This window comes from Pangasianodon hypophthalmus, chromosome 9, assembly GCF_027358585.1.
Source record: "Pangasianodon hypophthalmus isolate fPanHyp1 chromosome 9, fPanHyp1.pri, whole genome shotgun sequence".
In the NCBI taxonomy this organism is placed as follows: Eukaryota; Metazoa; Chordata; class Actinopteri; order Siluriformes; family Pangasiidae; genus Pangasianodon; species Pangasianodon hypophthalmus.
Genome location: NC_069718.1, coordinates 435,984 through 458,066, shown reverse-complemented (window position 1 = coordinate 458,066; position 22,083 = coordinate 435,984). Strand labels below are relative to the sequence as shown.

The window sequence follows — 22,083 nt, the reverse complement described above, 5'->3', positions numbered from 1 at the left end:
TTCGCGCGCGCGCGCATTCCCAGGATCAGGCATGCATGATGCTGGATAAAGCGGTCCATAATAAACATTCCTGTGCTGGACTCATCTGAAGATGTACATAATTTTAAAATTTGATTAGTATATTCATGTGAAGTGGTTCAGTACTGAAGTCTACATTATCCTTTTTTATTATTTAATATTCACTCAATATAAATGGTCAAAATAAAGTTCAATTAATTAATTAATAAAGATCAGGTCAGTATACTCACTACTTTATGGTAAAACGTGATTAACAAGGTGAAATAAAAGGTAATTTCTCTCCTTTAAATAATATAAAGTTACTAATGTTTTGAATACAAATATCTGATCAACGTAATATAGCTTTAAAACAGTGGCTCTCAACATCGAGTGCTGATGAAATCAGCCCAACTACAATACATTTTCTTTCTACAGCGTAGACTGAATGGTAAAATTCACAATTTTGAAAATACATAAACAAGTGAGTAAAATGTTCTAGAAATGAAAAACAAGCGATAATTAGGTGTGTAGGAACTCAGAGATCATCAAACTGAAGAAACTGACTGTCTCTCCAACCACACACAGGACAAAGAAAAACATTCCTTTGCAACAAACAGACCTAAGACGGCTCCAGCCTGTCTAGGCTAAACGACCGTTCGTTAAACATTAAGGGATGCTAATGGTCATCGGAATGCAGGATCCCTAATAAAAGGGTGTAAATTACCCCTCAGTGGAGCTGACCTTGAGTTGTCCAACCTTAAAAGGGGCCTTTTGTTTGGATTAAGTGTCTGGTTGAGCTTCTCCCAATTCACACCATGCTACATCCTGCTGAGTTGGAATGACCTTTGTTCTGAACTGAGTCAGCAAAAGGGAACTCCATACCCAATACTTCTCAACTTTAAGAATGTTTCTTCTTTCTTTGTGTTCTGTCTTATCCTATGTCAATGTAGACGCTGGGTTGAGCATTAAGTCCATATGGGGAACATGCCCTACCACATGCTGTATCAAACAAGAGGGCAAGAGTCTAAGGATAACTTACAACTCAGTTACAGCAACTTCTCACATGGTGGGAAGCCGGGCGCTACCTCCGAAATCATGTATTCAAACCGACATTATAACGCAACCCTACTATTAATGAAATTACATAATATTAGATCTGTGTCACTCTGTAAACATACCATTATATCCAGAAGCTAATGGTGACACGTATGTATGTCGTGTTTGGTATCTGCATGTTTGTTTCCATGTGCTGAAGCTGTTGATGGTGTGCAATTCTCAGTATCTCATACCACACAGTTATTATGAGTATTAAAGGTAAATAAGGCCACATTACAATGGACATTGAGAAGGAGGCAACCCGGGAGGGGTCACTTGCAAATTAGCTGGAGGGCTATCCAATCAGTCAATTAGCAAGTCGCTCTCCAATCCTCTCCAAGCCGACCTGCGATTGATTGAAGACCTTAGGAGGCCGGCTCATCCAAACTAGCATAAAAACCTCATGCCCAAGCAAGTAAGCGAGCTGGAGCTGAGCTGGAGCTGGAGCTGGAACTGAGCTGGAACAGAAAGAGAACCAGATGATCGCACCAGATGATCCCAAGGCTTTCATCGACGAACATCGCTCGACTCGACCCTTCGCCCAGCCATCCAGACTCCATCCTCCCTCTCTGGCAATGATCAATAACTTCTCTGAGATCCTCCAACTCCGGTCCGAATAGAACCTGCTGACCAACACCAAATACTTCCATTCACCACCCAAGCAAAACAAGGATTGATACCTCCCAACTTCATTAAGCTGGTGCAGTAACCTTAAAACTTTTTAACCAATTCACCGATTAATGCTGATATACTGATGGTTCAGTCAGGTCAGGGTCTAGTGACTTTTCATGCTCATGTCTAAGAACTCAACTCTCTGATTATTATCACTGGTTCTTTTCATGCCATATTCCTACCTGTATGAATGTGTATGTGTGTGTTGGTTGTGTGTTGTAGTTTAGGATATGCCTGTAGTAGTTTAGCCTATGCGTATGGTAGCTTAGTGTAATAAAGTCTCGTCTATGTTTAAGGTGATGTTGTGCTGTGTTTCTCTGCTCACCATCTAAGTTACTAAGGTGCCCGATCTTAGTACCGTGCTCTATAAGGGTTGTCTTCAACGGAAGTTATTACTGTTGAAGGCCGCGATAGTAATGACTGGCCAGGGTCAATAAGACGCCTCACCAAACATTTCGCTGGATGAAATGAGCATTCAATGGTATAAACTTATTCGGATAAAATTCCCCCAGGATAATCAATATTACTGTTTACATTAATGACCCTTATTTCCATAATAATTGCAAGATCAAACTAAGTCGACATCTAAATTAGCTAAATTCCTTACATATTGGTGGAGAATGCGGGCACCTTATATTAAGAGTCTGAGCAAGACAGTGTCAACTTGAATGCCTGTCTGTTCTATAATTCCGGAAAATAGATTAGAGTGAATAATACTTTAGTACTCTTTCGGCTACCTACACCCCACATCTCTTCAGTTGTTGATTATTGAATGGGTTACTTCCTTATCTTGTCGCTGTCCCTCCTTCACTATAATTTGGTCACACATAATACTTTACCTCTTCCCCATCCAGTCATTATCTTTAGCACTGCCCTTCTACTGCTTTCTCTCTTTTCCTTTAACCAGGCTACCGCCTACTGATTCTGTTTCCTCCCCTACACCTCAGTGTCTTGTCCCTAGCTTGGGGGTTCTGAAGTGGTCATTGCTTCCTCTGGTGAGTTTTTGGCAGCTAACCCGCCTGGCTCTGAATCACCACTACCGCACCTGCTGGGAGACAGGCCTCCTGCCACTGCCACCGGTCCAGGGTATCAACACCACCCATAGACACCAGCCACTGGACACTCCAATTTGCTGGGTCTGCCCACCACCTCTGAGGAGGGGGTGCTGATTACGGCATTTTGTGTGTGGTCCCTTGTGCTGAGGTCTTGAGGTGGCAGATACTGTTGGACACGGTAGATAGTGGGCCTGGGTCCTCCCCGGTGGCGTGGGAGGAAAGTGATCAGAGTAGGGGTGTCTTGCTTGGCAAGTTCCACCTGGTTAGGAATGACTCACCTAGCGCCCTACATTAGGAGACAACACTACCTTGCCACGGGTCTAACTGAAACCAGAGATACTCTCTCCTCATTTCAGTTAGCCAAGGCCTCCTCTTGTCACTCGTTCTTCTTTTTTCTTTTTCCTTTCTTCTTTCTTTTGTGCTCTACATACCACCACTCTAGAGTTTCACTATGAGTCGTTGACACCAACCTGCAACTGATAAGAAATAGTTGTTTCCAAAGGTCCCAGCCATAGAATTTTTCTTTCGGTCTTTTGTTTTGTTTGCATCTCCTCTCTCTGTTTCTTCTTACTACCTCAATTCACTGCTGTATGCTTTACTGCCAATTAGTTGGAAGCCAAGCCTGTGAGAACCATCAATAGGCCTAGCCAACTGTTCATGGGAAATCATTAACTGATATGTGTGTTATCTCTCCCTCTTTACCCAAGCAAACCATCCACCAGCGTAACTAGCACAATCCGGCCCAGCCTGGTTAAAACTGAGCCATGAGACATACAGCAGGTAATCGTCAGTGTCTTGTGTCTCCCTCGTCGAATTATTCGTGATAAATGGTTCGATTGACTGACCCCAAGGTTGTACGAAGTCAAACCTAGCAGGGATTTCCTTCATTTGTCACACTGATTGTCTTTTCTCACCTTTACCTTCCCTCTCCACTTACAATCCTCTTTGACGATTAACTCCCAACATACACGTAGTCCACACTAAGCAGTAAGCTTCTAATTTTGTAAAGGTCGGTGCCAGTCTCCTGTTCTAGTGTCCCATTAAAGAGTACCATGACGTCTTGGGCAGTCAACCTCGTGGCCCACCGGGAAGAGTTGGAGGCGTTGCTCTGCGTCATGACAGACAGTCTCCTACCCAAGGTGGTCGATGAGCTACGACACCAGAGTCAAGGACAGCTGGATGACAGCATAAGAGAGCTCATGGCGCACAACCCCAGTCAGAGCTACAGCCATAAGGAGCTTGCCAAGATCACCGACTCCCTAGCTCACAACCTCCTCACCCAACTGAAGCTGAGCGACATCAAGGCCATGCGGCTCGAACAAGAAGTTGAGGAACGCCGGTAGCAGACAAACGAATTCCAGCAGGATGCAAGACAGACTCAGCAGCGCCTGGAGGAAACTGACAGGGGGGAGCTGGAGGCCAAGGATGAAATAAAGAGGCTCCAAGTGGCTTTGAAGGATTTGCAGGTGGATGCTGAGCAACGGGAACAACGGGCCAGGGCTGCCAGACAAGACCTGGAACAGGAATTCCAACATGCCAGTGTGTTCCTGGAGGAGGCCAAGATCGAGTTCAAAAGGAAGAATTCCAAAATCGAGGCTTTCGAGGGTCATCTGGAAGCAGCCAGAGCAGAAACTGAGGTACTGACTCAACAGCTCGAGCAAACTAAGGATGAATTGAATATGGTCAGAGAAGAGCTGAAGTGCACGTATGAACTACGGCGAGAACTAAAGCTTGAAACTCAGTTACACCGGACATATCAAGCCAGTAGAACAGGATCCCAGAACTTCCCTATGGAGGAAGGATGAACGGCTTGCCCTGCAAGGCCTCCAGAACTTTTGCCCAGGAACATCCTGCCGGCGCTGTGGGGACAACATGCCACCGAGCGCACCCAGGCATCACCCCTGGGATAACACCTAGAGACCTTGATAAACTGGCAAAGAACATTAATAAGCTCACCCCAAGTCCTGAGGGGGATACGACATCCATGCCTACCTACAGGACATTGGCTTTCATCTTCAGATGATGCCCCAGGTCACCGCCAGAAACAGGTTATACCTGCTGAGGATAACATCCAGCCTTGAGGTCTGGAGTTTATTAGACTGCCAGCCAGAGCAGGTCAAAGCCGACTACCTACTCCTGTGAAAAGCATTAATAAACAGGGTTTCCACAGGTCCTTGAAATCCTTAAAAGTTTGTGAATCTGAAAAAAATTTTTTGAGGCCCTGGAAAGTTTTTGAAAATAAACATACATAGATACAGGTCCTTGAAAGTACTTGAATTTATTTTGTGCCAGAAGTTTTCTGGAAAAAATTCCATATTATTCCCTCAGTCCGCTAATGTGTTATTTCGCCAACACTTCGTGGCCTATGCATACTAGCTTGCTTGTTTTACGTTAGTTAAGCGTATTTACACATTTCATTAAGTGTTTCCCACGTGAGGTACTTTGTGTTGTACGTTGCCATGACTTTCATGCTCGCGCGAAACTCTACGATTTCAGTGTGTTTCAGACACACTGTGAAACACTGCAAAAATAAGCTGAAACCGCTGAAACGTGATGCCTGGAAAATGCAAGTTTCAAGATATTTGGCTCACCAAAGAAGATTACAAAGAATGGCTTGCCAGAGATCCAAAGGACCATCACTTGGCCAGGTGCAGAGCCTGTTGTAAATCTATCAAAGTGGATAGGATGGGAGAAGCGGCTCTTTCAAGTCATGCAGCTGGATCTACACATGAGACGGCACTTCGGAAATCGAAAGCAGGTAAGTCCTACCATAGCCTGCAACTGACATGGAAATGTTGATTGAATGTTAGCTGCTAGTTGTTTTTTGCTGTTATTTCAATGTCTCGCTGTGAAATGTTAGTCACGAAGGCTGTTGAGTTGCATGTGATCATGGTGATGTGGATAAATTTGCACCAGCTCTGCAATCGGCACTCCAGTCATGTCACGTTCATTTATATAGCGCTTTATACAATAGATTGATTTAAAGAAGTGGTTCTCAAAGTGTGGTACGAGTGCCAGTAGTGAAATCACTAAATTAAATATAAATTAATGTTAAAACACAATACATTTTAATTTAATCTTTATTTGAGTATATTTTTTTACATTTAAGTACAGTACAGTTTTTATTTAACTTTTAGGTACAACACATTTTAATTTAATCATTATTTAAGCTTTTTATTCACCTGTGTGTAAGCACAGTGCAGTTATAATGTTCAAACTGTGTATTTACAATGTTAAAGTGGCTGACCACAATAAATATTCTTATTAAGAATAAAACTGCCTCGTTTTTGAACTGTGCAGAGCTGCAGCTGAATAGTTAGGCCTACTACACTACTGTATTTTAATGTTGGTCATTATGGTGGTACTTGGAGAGCCAAATGTTTTCTGAGGTGGTACTTGGTATAAAACGTTTGAGAAGCACTGATTTAAAGCAAGCAGCATTACAGTATTAAATATGAAAAAACAGTGTCAGTGTCACTTTCAGTTAGAATTACAACTTGATTTTCTGTTATTAAGCAGCTCTCCAGTGTGGAGCTAGCTAATGATAAAATCTCTTTATTAGTGAATGCAAAAATAAATAAATCATTACATGACAACTCATTAAAGTGACAGTTTGGTTTGCACAGATTAAAGCTTAGTCTAGCTCAGGACTGTTTTGATTATTACAGCATTATAAGTTTTTTTTAAGGGAGCTAATGTTGTGATTAAATAATTTATCCAAGAGTAAAATGTCTTATCACTTACCTTTATTTTGTTCCATATCCATATGTCTGACAAAAGGAGATGTGATGTCTGTCTGTCATCTCATTTTGTGTGCCAAATATATATTTTTTTTGTATTGTAAAAAATAATAGTAATTGTACAATAGTAATATCATTGTTTGACGTTTACAAAAGCTGAAGTGATTACCTAATTTATTAGTTAGAATATGTGTGACTCCATATATTTATCCAATTGTAAAAACTGAGTAATAGAACAAAGCCTACTGATTGATTAATTGGTGAAATACAATTAGTCGATTAGTCAATTGCTGTAATAATCGTTAGATTAATCGATTATCAAAATAATCGTTTGTTGCAGCCCTGTCAGTGGTATCAGTAGGCTTACCAAGATATTGTATGTCACCCATTATAAATCAAATATTGTGTTAACATATGTAGGCTATGAGCTAATTCGTTTATGATGCATATATAAATACATAGATACACATGACTATTTACCACCACAGGAAATAGTTGTATCAGCTGTTAAATGGGTCTGGATGGAGTGTTTTTAAAGGTGGTATTTAAGTCCTTGTGCCCAAGCTGTGTTATATTTAGGTGTCATACAACAGTTGTTCTTACAATAAGTCAGTGTTATTTCTTACAATATGTCTATTTCTTACAGCACCCACTTTAGTCAACTTTGTGGAAAGGTTGGTGACATCAGCTCCTACACCACGTACTCCTACACCATGCGCGGCAAGAGGGCGGGGGTTCGTGCTAGGCTAAAAACAAACCCTAGCCGGCCGGCTCTCCCGTCCATCCTGCTCTCCAATGTCTGCTCCCTGGATAATAAACTGGACTACATCCGACTCCAGCAAACTACACGGCATGAGTTTAGAGACTGCTGCGTCTTTGTTTTCACGGAGACGTGGCTCAGCGACAGAGTTCCGGACGCCACCATTCAGCTAGCCGGGCTAGCCTCGTTTCGTGCCGACAGAAACACAGCTCTGTGCAGTAAGGCTCGCGGCGCGGCTTGTGTGTCTACATCAACACGGAATGGTGCAAGAACTCTGTGCTAGTCTCTAGTTACTGCTCGTCGCTGGTGGAGTTTATGACTGTTAGATGTAGACCTTTTTATTTACCACGGGAATTCACTACCGTCCTCATAATTGGTGTCTACATTCCCCCCAGTGCTAATGCTAAGGAGGCGCTCTGTGTACTGTATGGGGTTATTAGCGAGCTACAGAATTCAAACCCTGACGGACTGTTTATTGTTGCCGGAGATTTCAACCATGCAAATCTCAAGTCAGTGCTCCCTAAATTCCATCAGCATGTGGACTTTGCAACGAGAGGGAAAAACGTGCTGGACCTTGTTTACACAAACATCCCCGGCGCGTACCGGGCGGAGCCCCGCCCCCACCTCGGATACTCAGACCACATCTCTGTTATGCTAATGCCAGCATATAGACTGCTAGTCAGACGCTCCAAACCGGTTCTGAAGCAGGTGAAAACCTGGCCAGCAGAAGCCATCTCTGCTCTTCAGGACTGTTTTGAACACACTGACTGGCACATGTTCAGGGAAGCGGCAACTGACGGCGACTTCACTGACTTGGAGGAATACGCGACATTAGTGACCAGCTATATTAGCAAGTGCATTGATGACGTCACTGTCTCCAAGACCATCACCTCACACTCCAACCAGAAGCCGTGGATGACTGCAGAGGTGCGTGCACTACTGAGGACCCGGGACTCCGCTTTCAGAGCAGGCGACAAGGTGGCCCTAAGAACAGCGAGGGCCAAACTGTCCCGGGCCATCAGAAGCAAAGCGCACACACGCTCAGAGAATCCACAACCACTTCAAGACCGCCCAGACACACGGCGCACGTGGCAGGGCATCCAGAACATCACAAACTACAGGACACCACCATCTGCCTGTGACAGTGATGCCTCCCTCCCAGATGCGCTGAACGACTTCTACGCTCGGTTCGAGGCACAGAACGGCGTGACGGCGAGGAAGACCACCCCTTCTCCCAATGACCAGGTGCTGTGTCTAACCACGGCCGACGTGAGGAAGACTCTACACAGAGTCAACCCGCGGAAGGCTGCTGGACCAGACAACATTCCTGCAAGGGTGCTCAGGGGATGTGCAGACCAGTTGGCAGATGTTTTCACGGACATCTTCAACACCTCCCTGTGCAGCACCGTTGTTCCGACGTGCTTCAAGGCCACCACCATCGTCCCCGTGCCAAAGAAGTCTTCAGTGTCCTGCCTCAATGACTACCGTCCCGTTGCACTTACACCCATCATCATGAAGTGCTTCGAGAGGCTCGTCATGAGGCACGTCAAGACCCTGCTGCCTCCCTCACTGGACCCCCTGCAATTCGCTTACCGCCCCAACCGCTCAACAGATGACGCCATCACCACCGCCCTCCATCTGGCCCTCACCCACCTGGACAATAAAGACACTTATGTTAGAATGCTGTTCATAGACTTTAGTTCAGCATTCAATACAATCATTCCTCAGCACCTGATCGGAAAGCTGAACCTGCTGGGCCTGAACACCTCCCTCTGCAACTGGATCCTGGATTTCCTGACTGGGAGACCTCAGTCAGTCCGGATTGGGAACACCAACACTACCACACTGAGCACTGGGGCCCCACAGGGCTGTGTGCTCAGTCCATTGCTGTTCACTCTGCTGACTCACGACTGTGTAGCAATGCACAGCTCGAACCACATCATCAAGTTTGCCGATGACACGACCGTGGTGGTTCTCATCAGCAAGAACGATGAGTCAGCATACAGAGAGGAGGTGCAGCGGCTAACGGACTGGTGCAGAGCCAACAACCTGTCTCTGAACGTGGACAAAACTAAAGAGATGGTTGTTGACTTCAGAAGAGCACAGACTGACCACTCTCCGCTGAACATCGGCGGCTCCTCCGTGGAGATCGTCAAAAGCACCAAGTTTCTTGGTGTTCATCTGGCGGAGAACCTCACCTGGTCGCTCAACACCAGTTCCATAACGAAGAAAGCCCAGCAGCGCCTGTACTTTCTGCGAAGGCTGAGCAAAGTGCATCTCCCACCCTCCATCCTCACCATGTTCTACAGAGGGACTATTGAGAGCATCCTGTGCAGCTGCATCACTGCCTGGTATGGGAATTGCACTGTCTCAGATCGCAAGACCCTGCAGCGGATAGTGAGGACAGCTGAGAAGATCATCGGGGTCTCTCTTCCCTCCATCTCGGACATTTACACCTCTCGCTGCATCCGCAAAGCCACCAGCATTGTGGACGACCCCACACACCCCTCACACACACCCCTCTCACACACCCCTCACACACACTCTTCACCCTCCTGCCATCTGGTAAACGGTACCGAAGCATTCGGGCCTCACAACCAGACTGTGCAACAGTTTCTTCCCTCATGCCATCAGACTCCTTAACACCTAGAACTGGACTGAAGGAAGGAACACACACACACACACACACACATACATATATACACATACACACAACTGAACATCTTCCATGCACATGTTTTACACGTTTTGCACATGTTTTATGCTGCTGCTGCTACTATTATGTTTACACATAATACAATACCATATGTTTACATTACTTCAGCTATTTATACCAAACTCTGTATTATTTGCACTATTGTCACTTGGCCACTTTCAAACAGAACTGCGTACTGGTCGGTGTTGTAGTTATTGTACTGTCTTGTTCTGTCTTGTGCATCCGCATGCACTTGTGCACTTTATGTTTAATTTATGTAATTTATGTAGTCCCCATAGCTCTGTGTTGTTCTGTGTTGTCTTATGTAGCACTTTGGTCCTGGAGAAACGTTGTTTCATTTCACTATGTACTTGTATATGGCTGAAATGACAATAAACTCCACTTGACTTGACTTGACACCTGCAACGGCCACCACCATCGCCACATCCTCCAAACAGTCGATAATCACAGGCGTTCCCAGAGAGGACACATTAAAAGCTGAGGTCCTGTGGTGTTTGAACATGATGGAGTCTTACTACTCTTTCAATTCCAGTGAAGGGACAGGTAAATGAAATGATTTGAACTTTCACCTATGACATCATTTTGAGATTCCAAGGTTAAGTGCAGCAAAGTACCAAATGCCAATGTTTGATTTAATGCAGTCACAGATTTGTATGCAAAGATTTGTATTTGTATGATTTTATGTGCTTCAAAATGATTTCACAGTCAAAGTAGGTGCTGAAATCTGACTTTGTGGTGACTGTACTTTGAAAACATGCATAGTCACATCCACACAAATAAAAATGTGTTTGATTTCAATCTCTTTCTTTTTTCTTTACTTTTAGGTGTGCTATTTTCTGCAATGTTCTCCAACAGTGCAATTGCGAGGACTCTTCCCTTTGGAGCAACAAAGTCCATGTCCGCATGCATGGTTTGGCTCCGCATTTCAAACACTTGTTGTGCAAAAAACTCTCTTCTGATAGGGAGGACTATGTACTTCTCTTTGATGAGAGCCTTAACAGAAAAACACAATCAAAGCAATGTGACTTTCATGTCCGTTTATTGGATGGGGACAAAGTTGTGACAAGATTTTATGACTCAAAATTCATGGGACACGCCACTGCATTAGACCTTAAATCAGTCTATGAGAGTAGTACTGAAAATCTGCCAAAAGAAAACATGGTTCAGCTCTTCATGGATGGACCAAATGTGAAATGGTCTTTTTATTCAAAGGTCGACAAATCCTTCCAAGATACTCATAATGTACACCTTATCAATATTGGCAGCTGCGGTCTCCATATTGCACACGGAGCCTTTCAGAAAGGAGTGGAAGGGACAGACTGGAAAGTTGGCAGCATATTGCAATCCATGCACCACCTTCTGAGGGATTCTCCAGCTCGTAGAGAAGATTATTTCAACATAGCAGGATCAGGTTCCCCAACATCACTAAAGTTTTGCAGGACAAGATGGCTGGAAAATTTGCCTGTACTTGAAAGGGCTTTGGAAGTTTTACCACACATGGCTGCATATGTCAATGCTGTAAAGGAAAAGAGGTGTCCAAATCCAGGCACAAAGTCCTTTGAGGTGGTTCAGGAGGCTGTTGAAGATCCACTTATGGCCGCTAAACTTAATTTCATCTTGTCAGTGAGCAAGGAAGTGACTCCATTTCTTGCACGCTACCAGACTGATAAGCTCAAGGTGCCATTTGTTTCAACAGACCTGTTCAAGCTGCTAAAGAGCCTGATGTGCAGATTCATCAAAAAAGACATCATGAAGGAAGCAACAACACCTCATAAATTTCTGGACGTTGAGGTGGAGATCAAGCTTGTCACGTTGACTCCTCACCGGTGAACTTGGGTTTTGTTACAGGAATAGTTTTGAGGGACTTGTCCACATTGAAGACAATAGGACAGAAAACACTCCTGCTCTTCAAACACACTAGCAAGAAGTGCTTGGTTTTAACTGTACAAAAGTTCATCAAGAAGTCCCCCCTATCCTCTTGTCTCTCACCTTTCCTTGATCCAAGGGAAATGGCCTGCAAAGATGCAGGTGTCAGAATAACTAAGTTCAGGAAGGTTTTGACATACCTTGTCCATGTCCACCGTGTAAATGAAGAAGACTGTGACGAGTTAATTCGACTCTGCGGTCAATTCATGTCACTATGTGGGGATTGAACCTGGGTCTGTGGCGTGATAGTCCAACACCGATCCACTAGACTATTGGAGAATACAGACTCAAGGGCTGGAATCCGAACTGGCACTGAAAAGGCCAGTGGACTGGAGAGTGTTGTGTGCATATTCCGCCCACAGAAGCTGAGAGCTCCTGATTAATACTTTCCGTCTGCCCATTAGAATGGGGATGGTAACCAGAGGAGAGGCTGGCAGTAGCCCCAATAAACTTGAAAAAGGCACGCCATACACGGGAGGAGAACTGGGGACCTCGATCAGATTCCATGTCCTGGGGAAGACCAAAAACTCGAAAAACATGCTCAATGACCAGTTCAGCCGTCTCAAATGCTGTTGGTAATTTAGGCAGAGGTATAAAACGGCAGGCCTTAGAGAACCTGTCCACAACAACTAAAATTACACTGGTACCTTTAGAGGTGGGCAGGCCTGTGATGAAGTCCAGTGAGAGATGGGACCAAGGGCAATTCGGGATGGGAAGAGGGTGCAGGAGACCTTGTGGTTTTTGTTGCTGATTCTTGCTCTGGACACACACGGAGCAGCTTGCCACAAACCCCTTCACATCGTTGGACATACCAGGCCACCAGAAACATCTGTGGAGGAGCTCATAAGTTCTTTGATACCCAGTGTGAGCAGTGAGGTGCGAAGAGTGTCCCCATAGAAGCACTTGGGACCTTATAGCTTTGGGTATGAATAGAAGTCCTGCAGGGCCTGTTCCGGGATCTGGGTCAGTCTGAAGTGCCTGCTTGATCACTGCCTCAATTCCCCAGTGGATGGGTGCCACAATTCCGGATGGAGAGATGACTGGTTTGGTTTCACTCCCTTGACTGGAGTTATGTAACTGCCTTGAGAGAGCATCAGGATTTTTGTTCTTAGTTCCGGGACGATATGACAGAGTGAAAGCAAATCAAATGAAAAATAGTGCCCATCTGGCCTGGCGGGGGTTCAGGCGCTTAGCTTGTTGGAGGTACTCCAGATTTTTATGATCCGTCCACACCAGGAATGGATGCTGGGCCCCTTCCAGCCAGTGTCTCCACTCTTCTAGGGTGAGCTTAACCGCCAACAACTCCCGATCTCCAGCATCATATCGAGACTCAGTGGGAGTCAGGCGGTGAGAGAGGAAGGCACAAGGATGCAATTTGCCATCAGTAGAGCATTGGGAAAGAATGGCACCTATTCCCACATCTGATGCATCAACCTCCACAATGAACGGTAAGGTTGGATCGGGCAGCGTCAAGATGGGTGCTGAGGAAAAGCATTGCTTGAGATTTGTAAATGCCTTGTCACCCTCTCGTGTCAAAAAAGGGCAGGTACTTTTCTTAGTCATGGCAGAAATTGGGGCGGCCACTGAACTAAAGTCTCTGATGAATTTGCGATAAAAATTAGCAAAGCCAAGAAACCTTTGTACCTCCTTTATAGTACTTGGTGTGGGCCATTCTCGAACAGCCTGTGTCTTTTTAGGATCGATACCAACTCTGCCCTCCTTGATGATGAAGCCGAGGAAAGAGACCTCTTTGATGTGAAATTCACACTTCTCGGGCTTGACATACAGGTGGTTCTTAAGAAGTCTCTGGAGAACTTGGCACACATGGTGGTAATGCTCATGTAGGGACCGGGAGAAAATTAAAATGTCATCCAGGTAGACAAACACGAACTGGTTTATCATGTCTCTGAGAGCGTCATTGATAAAAGCCTGGAACACCGCTGGGGCATTGGTCAATCCAAACGGCATTACTAGATACTCGTAATGGCCAGACGGGATATTAAAGGCCGTTTTCCATTCATCCCCTTCGCGGATTCGAACTAGATGGTATGCATTTCGTAGGTCTAATTTAGTAAAAATGGTGGCCCCCTGAAGTAAGTCAAATGCTGTGGACATCAGTGGCAAAGGATAATGATTACAGATGGTAATTTTATTAAGGCCCCTGTAATCAATACATGGTCGTAGACCGCTATCTTTCTTGCTGACAAAGAAGAATCCAGCCCCTGCTGGAGAAGTAGATGGACGAATGAACCCAGAAGCCAAGGCATCTCTTATATAAGTATCCATAGCCTTACGTTCAGGGAGCGAAAGAGAAAAGATCTGTCCCCGAGGAGGGCTGGTACCAGGTAAGAGTTCTATGGCACAGTCATAGGGTCTGTGGGGAGGGAGGGCGGATGCTCTTTTCTTACTAAAAACCTCCTTCGGGTCCAGATCCTCAGCAGGAACATGGGTTAGCTCAGAGGGATCTGGGGCTTTGGGCTTGAGGGAAGGACTAGCGAAAAGGAATGTAGCATGGCAAGTGGGCCCCCATTCTAAGATAGTGCCAGTGAGCCAGTCACTATGGGGATTATGGTGGTTTAGCCAAGGGAACCCCAGGACCACAGGAAATTCAGGGGAATCAATAAGATGCAGGGATATTTCCTCCTGGTGATTCTCCACTTTAAGGCGTATCGGTGAAGTAGTGGAGGTCACAGTGCCTGGACCAAGAGGGCGGCCATCCAATGCGGTGACAGACAGAGGGGTGTCAAGAACCACTCTCGGAATCTTGAGTTGTTCATTAAGTCTGGCATCTATGAAGTTGCCTGCTGCACCAGAATCCACCAAGGCTTGACAAGAGTATACCTGTTCTCCCCAAGCAATGGTGCTGGGAAGGTAGACACCCCCGCTGGGGAACTTGGGAGTAAAAGTTGTTCCCATCACAGCCCTCCCTCTGCTGAACAGGACGGCTCTTTTCCCAGCAACTCCGGACACGAGGCTCTGAAGTGACCAGGTTTGCCGCAGTAGATACAACACCTTTCTCTTCTGCGTCGGTCCCTTTCAGCCTGAGATAGACGAGCTCATCCTACTTGCATCAGTTCAGGTACCTCAGGAAGAGGTGTAGATGGGATCTCAATCGAACTTGCCAGCTCATATGTCTTCTGGAGACTAGAACAGTCTCTGTGGTGTTCCCGAAGGAGGTTGTCCAGGCGTTTGGCCTGAGAGATTAGGAGGTCTAAGTCATCAGGACAGTCTATAGAAGTTAAAGTGTCTTTCAAAACCTCGGACAGGCCGTTCAGAAAAGCAGAAATGAGTGCCGGCTCATTCCAGCCACTCTCCGCTGCAAGGGTGCGAAAGGAATTGGCATAGTCCGCCACACTGTTCCTGCCCTGACGGAGCTGCAGCAGTTGCTTGGCTGCCTCCTGACCTGAGGAAGATTGGTCGAAAACCTTCAGCATGTTGTCAGTGAAATTTTTGAAGTTGGCACATTCAGGACCTTGCTTTTTCCAAATAGCTGTTGCCCAGGCCAGGGCTTTGCCAGTTAGCAGCTTGATAATGTAGGCCATCTTGGACCTATCAGAGGGGTAAGTCAAAGGTTGTAGTTCAAATGTCAGTTAACACTGGGTTAAAAAGCCCTGGCATTTTCCCAGAGCCCCGTCGTATCTTTGGGGGGCTGGGAGGCGGGGCTCAGCCCCTAGAAGTTGCGCTGGAGCTGGGGGATCCTGTGGGACAGGCGTAGTAGGCAGAGCGGAGGGGGAAGCTGGTGGCGCCAAACTTCTTACAGTTTCAACTAGCTGTTGAAGGATTTGGTCATGGTGTGCTAGTGTGTCCTGCTGGTTAGACAAGGCTTGGCGGTGTGAATCCATGGTGGAGCCAAAACTATTCAAGGCAGCCATGATACACTCAAATTCTGTGGCTGATGCTCTGGTAGAGGACATGGATGCTTCTGCTGAGTCTGTCATGGCTAAGTCTTTCTGTCACAGTGTGGGGATTGAACCTGGGTCTCTGGAGTGATAGTCCAACACCTATCCACTAGACTATTGGAGAATATAGACTCAAGTGCAGAGCAAAACAGGTAGTGTCCATAAGATTTATTAAAAGGTTCTAAAGGCCAACACAAAAGGCACCAAAAAATAAGTTCAAGCATGAAGGCAAACAAATCCAAGGGAAAATCCAAAATATCGTTAACACAGAGGCAGGCAGAGGTTCAGTAGATCAGGCAAACAAATCCAAACAGCAAATCCAAAAATCGTTAACACAGAGGCAGGCAGAGGTTCAGGAGATCAGGCAAATAAATCCAAAGGGAAAATCCAAAAATCATTAACAGAGAGGCAGGCAGAAAATTCAGGAGACCAGATAATCCAAACAGTAACAAAAGGCACAGAGTTTGCAACACAAAGGAAGACAAAGACTTAGCAAAGACATGGACTTAAGACAGGGTTTAAATACACAAGCTAATAGATCACATGACAGGGAGACAATGAGGTACAGGGGCGCAAGGTAATTACAAGTCAACAACATAGAGAGTCATTTGGCGACCTCTGGTGGTCAAAACTGTTCATTAGTGACAATTCATAGATGAGATTGTGCTGTCTCACAGTTTTCCCACTTTGATCCATACACAGACAGGGTTGACACATTTTTGCATGACAGGACATCCACACAGAAACCATATGAAAAGCTATGGAGACTCTGCTGCCAACTCCTCCTCCTCTCACATGGGCAAGCCTCTGTAGAGCGTGGATTTTCAATCAACCCTCAAGTTGAGGATGATAACCTTTCAGAAGATTCGTACGTGGCACAGAGGTGCATTTTGGACCACCTCAGGGCTGTGGGTGGCACCAAAAATGTCACAATTGACAAACTGCTATTGATGTCAGTTGGTGGTGCCCGACAGAGATACATCACACATCTTGAGGATATGAGAAGAAAGAGAAATGATGCGGAAAAAAAACACTAAGAGAAAATATGTGCTGGATGAAATTGAGGAACTTAAAACGAAGAAAAAAAAGACTGAAAGATGACAAAGATGCACTTGAGACCTCTGCTGACAAATTGGCTCTCGAGGCAGAGAAAACAGGCAAGCTAATTCTAATTGCCAAATCTAACAGCTTAAGGAAGGGAGCAAAGGAAAAGCAAGCAGCAATGGAGGAAGTGGAAAAATCGCTCGATGAGAAATTGAATGTTTGCTTGCACAAGTTGAGTGCTTGTGTTTCTAGTGCTTATGCTGTGAAACTAAATATGTTCAAGAAACATAAAACTGAATTAATCATTAGTAATTCGAAAGTAAGTGAAGACAAAATGAACAAAGCGACAATCAATTTAAAAAGGAAAACCACCACAGAACACCTCAGGGAATGTGTTTGCTCTGTGTTACATATTTTAAGCTGACCTTATGTTGGGATTTTTTTATTTATTGTTTAATATTGTTTATCCATTCATGGCCTTATGGTAATGTCCCATATTGGAATGTTTTATAATGTATTTGATCTGCACTATGTTGTGATATGTTTTCAGTGCTTACACCGAACCCAAATATGTTCAGTCAATGACTGTATATTGTGTTCAATAAACAAAACATTTGTGATAATCTGTTGCCCAAATATTTTATTTAATGTAATGTCGAACTGCTTTGCTTGTTAAGATAATGAGGCAAGAAAAGCATATTCATATGTCTTAAAACTTCTGGTTACATGATCCTAAGCTCTTTTCAATAAAATCCATGCAAAAGTTAATATCAGATAATTTTTAGAATACAATATAGGTAATACCGAATATTCTTCAGTTTTATGCAAAACAGAAATACGACAAATAGAATATCAGATCTCTGTCATATGGCCAAAAATAAATGCAAAAAAATGCTTTTTTGCATAGTTGTGTTTGACACATGAAAACTTAACAAGGTAACACAATGTAACCTTGCTCTCACTTGAAATGTATCCCCACATTAAGTCCTTGAATTTGAGGTTATTGGACCTGGAAAGTCCTTGAAAGGTCCTTGAATTTGAATTTAACCAAGGTGTGGGAACCCTGAATAAAGGAGTTTTCTGACCCAGAGTCAGAGCAAGAACTGTTGGCTGCACTGAACCCCCAGGCCTACTACCACCGACTACGTCGAGCCTATTTTGGGGCACGGAATGAACCAGAAATGGAGGAGGATTTCAAGACCCTGTTCCTCCAAAACCTGCACCCAACAGTTAGCTAACATCTGGGAGTCATGGCATGCCCACATGCCATGACTGCCCAACAGCTACGAGACTTAGCCCACAAGGCATAATCCAAACAAAAAACTAACCATAGACTAGACCACTAAGTCTGCTACAGTCATGGCTGTTCTTCCACAAAACTCGGTATTGGCATTGGAAGGTGCCCAGTATCACGGTATAAAGGAAACTAATAAAGGAAGAGATCATTATGCTGGTGCCAGACCCAGGTACCCAACCAACCACTGGAAAAGGAAATGGAATCAACCACGACCTCCAGGAGAAACCACCTGGATGTCAAAAGGTGGCCAACCATGGAACCCGGAGTTAAATCAAGGTGATCAATGGCAGAACATTTCCCGACAGTTCACAGATAAGACCAGGTCTGAACCCACACAAAGGTCGGAGGAAAACCCCACATCAGAGTCTGAGGAGCTGCTGAGGATACTAAGAGAGTTCATAGAAAAAGAGATATCTCAAGGAAGAACCAAAAGACAAACCCAACTCAGAATGACTAGAAAAGGTTTCAGTGGCCCAAACTAACGCCGGACCACCATTCACCGTGAACACCCCAACACCGAGCAACTACAACTCCCAGCCTCAGAATGTCATCTGCACTGGTTCCAACTACGCAGGTCTCAGCTTGCATGCCACCTTCCTGTCTGGAAGCTAAATGAATTCAAAACAGCCAATAATAAACTGGTGAAACACCAACAACTCTTCGAAGCATGAGAGGCCATCATCACTAAGCCTGACATTCAATTCAATTCAATTCAATTTTATTTGTATAGTGCTTTTAACAATGGACATTGTCACAAAACAGCTTTACAGAAATAAGTGGATTCACAAAAATATATTGTAAATATTTGAATTTATCCCTAATGAGCAAGCCAGTGGCGACGGTGGTGAGGAAAAACTCCCTGAGATGATATGAGGAAGAAACCTTGAGAGGAACCAGGCTCAAAAGGGAACCCACCCTCATCTGGGTGCACAGATAGTGCAATTATAAATAAATCATCAAAAAAATGACATGCTAAGATACAGGATGGGCCCTCATGAGATCATGGATCAAGAGGCATCTGAGCTCCAACAGGCTAGGAAAGGGGGGAACCAAATCAAGCAAACACATAACTAGCCATACTCATGCTAGTGTCATCACAGTTAGCCTCATGTAAGGTACACTGCTTCTACCCAAGCAAATAGTCAGGAGACTTCCATGTGAGTTAGATATGATACTCGACCAAGCACAGTCTTGGCCATCTAAAATACGGAAAAGTTTGTAAATGTAAACACATACGGAACAAAACTAACCCAGAGTCAGTACCAACCTCTAGCTCATTAGTTACTTCACTATGATTATGAATTAACCCTTTTGGCACTCCTCTGTCACTCATCTGCCTCTGCTTTCCCTCCTTTCCACCACTATAACCTCTTTCCCACCCCGTTTCCAATGGGTCCCTTTTCACTGTATCTGTGTTTGTGTATAAGAGTCAAATGATCACAAGATTGACTCCGTACAGCCAACCCCAATATACCATCTGGAACAAAATTCCGCCTTTTCATTCAAATAGTACGGTTAACAAAACAATCCCAAGTAATTAACTCATCTGAATTGTTGGCCAGTCTCAGGCGACCCTGCACCAGCCATAGACAGTTGTGGAGTTGTCGTCTTGTTATGCCGTGTGTGTGTTTGTCTCTGCTTCATGGTTTTCAGCGCTCGCCGATGTTTTTACCTCGAAACATTGCCGGTCGAAGGGGGGAATGTAGGAACTCAGAGATCATCAAACTGAAAAAATTGATTGTCTCTCCAACCACACACAGGACAAACCAAGACATTCCTTTGCAACAAACAGACCTAAGATGGCTCCAGCCTGTAGGCCTCTAGGCTAAACGACCGTTCGTTAAACATTAAGGGATGCTAATGGTCATCGGAATGCAGGATCCCTAATAAAAGGGTGTAAATTACCCCTCAGTGGAGCTGACCTCGAGTTGACCACCCTTAAAAGGGGCCTTTTGTTTGGATTAAGTGTCTGGTTGAGCTTCTCCCAATTCACATGCTACATCCTGCTGAGTTTGGAATTCAATTCAATTCAATTCAATTTTATTTGTATAGCGCTTTTAACAATGGACATTGTCACAAAGCAGCTTTACAGAAATAAATGGATTCACAAAAAAAGATACATAGTAAATATGTGAATTTATCCCTGTGAATTTATCCCTAATGAGCAAGTCAGAGGCGACGGTGGCAAGGAAAAACTCCCTGAGATGACATGAGGAAGAAACCTTGAGAAGAACCAGGCTCAAAAGGGAACCCATCCTCATCTGGGCGCAACGGATAGTGCGATTATAAATTATTCCCTTCTATTATTGTGTACTATATGGACAAATAGTGCAATTGTGCAACCAATAAATTCATCACAGTTTTTGCAAGAAGTCCGGTTGGTTAAAATCTATCCACTGTCCACTGATGGAGTCCTGAGTACGAAGCTGCTCATGGCAACTGCAGCCCCAAAGCCACTACAGCAATCGCAGTCCCAAGCCATTACAGTACAGTACAGTACAGTGCAGCTCCCCATATGAGATCCCCAAGCCGTCTCCACAGCCCCCAGGTGGCACTATCCCCAGGAAACCAAACAGTTCTTCAGGCCATCCATATGGGGCCCCAGCAGCAGTGAGCGAACTCAACCGATGAGAACTCCAACCAGAAGTAGGACATCAAGATGGGTCAGGCAGAGAGGAGGAGCAGAAGGGATCAGGATCACTGGCATCTCAGAAGTAGCATGTGTAGCTCGACAGAGAGTGAGGGAGAGAGAGAGATGGAGAGAGAGGGAGAGATTGTTAGGTGAGCTTTTGTCCACTAATGGTTAAGGACAATGTACTTTGTGTGCAGAGTGCAAGCAGGGACTCCGGCAAGACTAGCTATGACAGCATAACTAAAAGGGAGAGCCAGAAGCTAACACAGACATGAGGGAGTCCTGGGACATAAAGCAGCAGCCACTCCACCGTCGACAAACCTGAGTGAACATGTGAGAGTGGGGGCGCGACAGCATCCAAACATCCCAGTTCACCACAACACTCTATGCCTGTGAACCCTCCAGACCTGCCCCTGTACCTAAGAAAAAACTATTCACAAAAGGCTTGACTAAACAAATATGTTTTCAGCCGAGACTTAAACACTGAGACTGTGTCTGAGCCCCGAACACTAAGGGGAAGGCTGTTCCATAACTGTGGGGCTTTGTAAGAGAAAGCTCTACCCCCTGCTGTAGCCCACACTATTCGAGGTACCAACAAATAGCCTGCACCTTTTGATCTGAGTAGGCGTGTTGGATCATAAAAGACCAAAAGTTCGCTCAGGTACTGACCTTTGTTCTGAACTGAGTCAGCAAAAGGGAACTCCATACCCAATACTTCTCAACTTTAAGAATGTTTCTTCTTTCTTTGTGTTCTGTCTTATCCTATGTAGACGCTGGGTTGAGCATTAAGTCCATATGGGGAACATGCCCTACCACATGCTGTATCAAACAAGAGGGCAAGAGTCTAAGGTTAACTTACAACTCAGTTACGGCAACTTCTCACATGGTGGGAAGCCGGGCGCTACCTCTGAAATCATGTATTCAAACCGGCATTATAACGCAACCCTACTATTAATGAAATTACATAATATTAGATCTGATGGATGAGTTAATATCACTCACAAAGAGCGAGAGTGTGTTTCGTGAGGGCTCTGTTATGTGTTTCACGGAGACATGGCTACATGACAATATACTGGACTCTACCGTGAGTTTAGACCGCTTCCAGTTAGTGCGAGCGGACAGGACCTGCAGCGATAGCGTCAAGAAGAAAGGTGGGGGAGTCACTATTTATGTCAATAACAGATGGTGCAACCCTGGACACGTTACAGAAAGTGTGTGCTGCCCCAGACATTGAACTGTTAGCAGTAATT

General features: G+C 44.8%; 1 pseudogene; it reads left to right on the top strand.

Annotated features, from left to right (window-relative positions):
- The first annotated feature begins 3,871 nt into the window (after positions 1–3,871).
- On the top strand, positions 3,872–4,680 carry LOC128318839 (myosin-14-like; annotated as a pseudogene).
- The last annotated feature ends 17,403 nt before the right edge of the window (positions 4,681–22,083 follow it).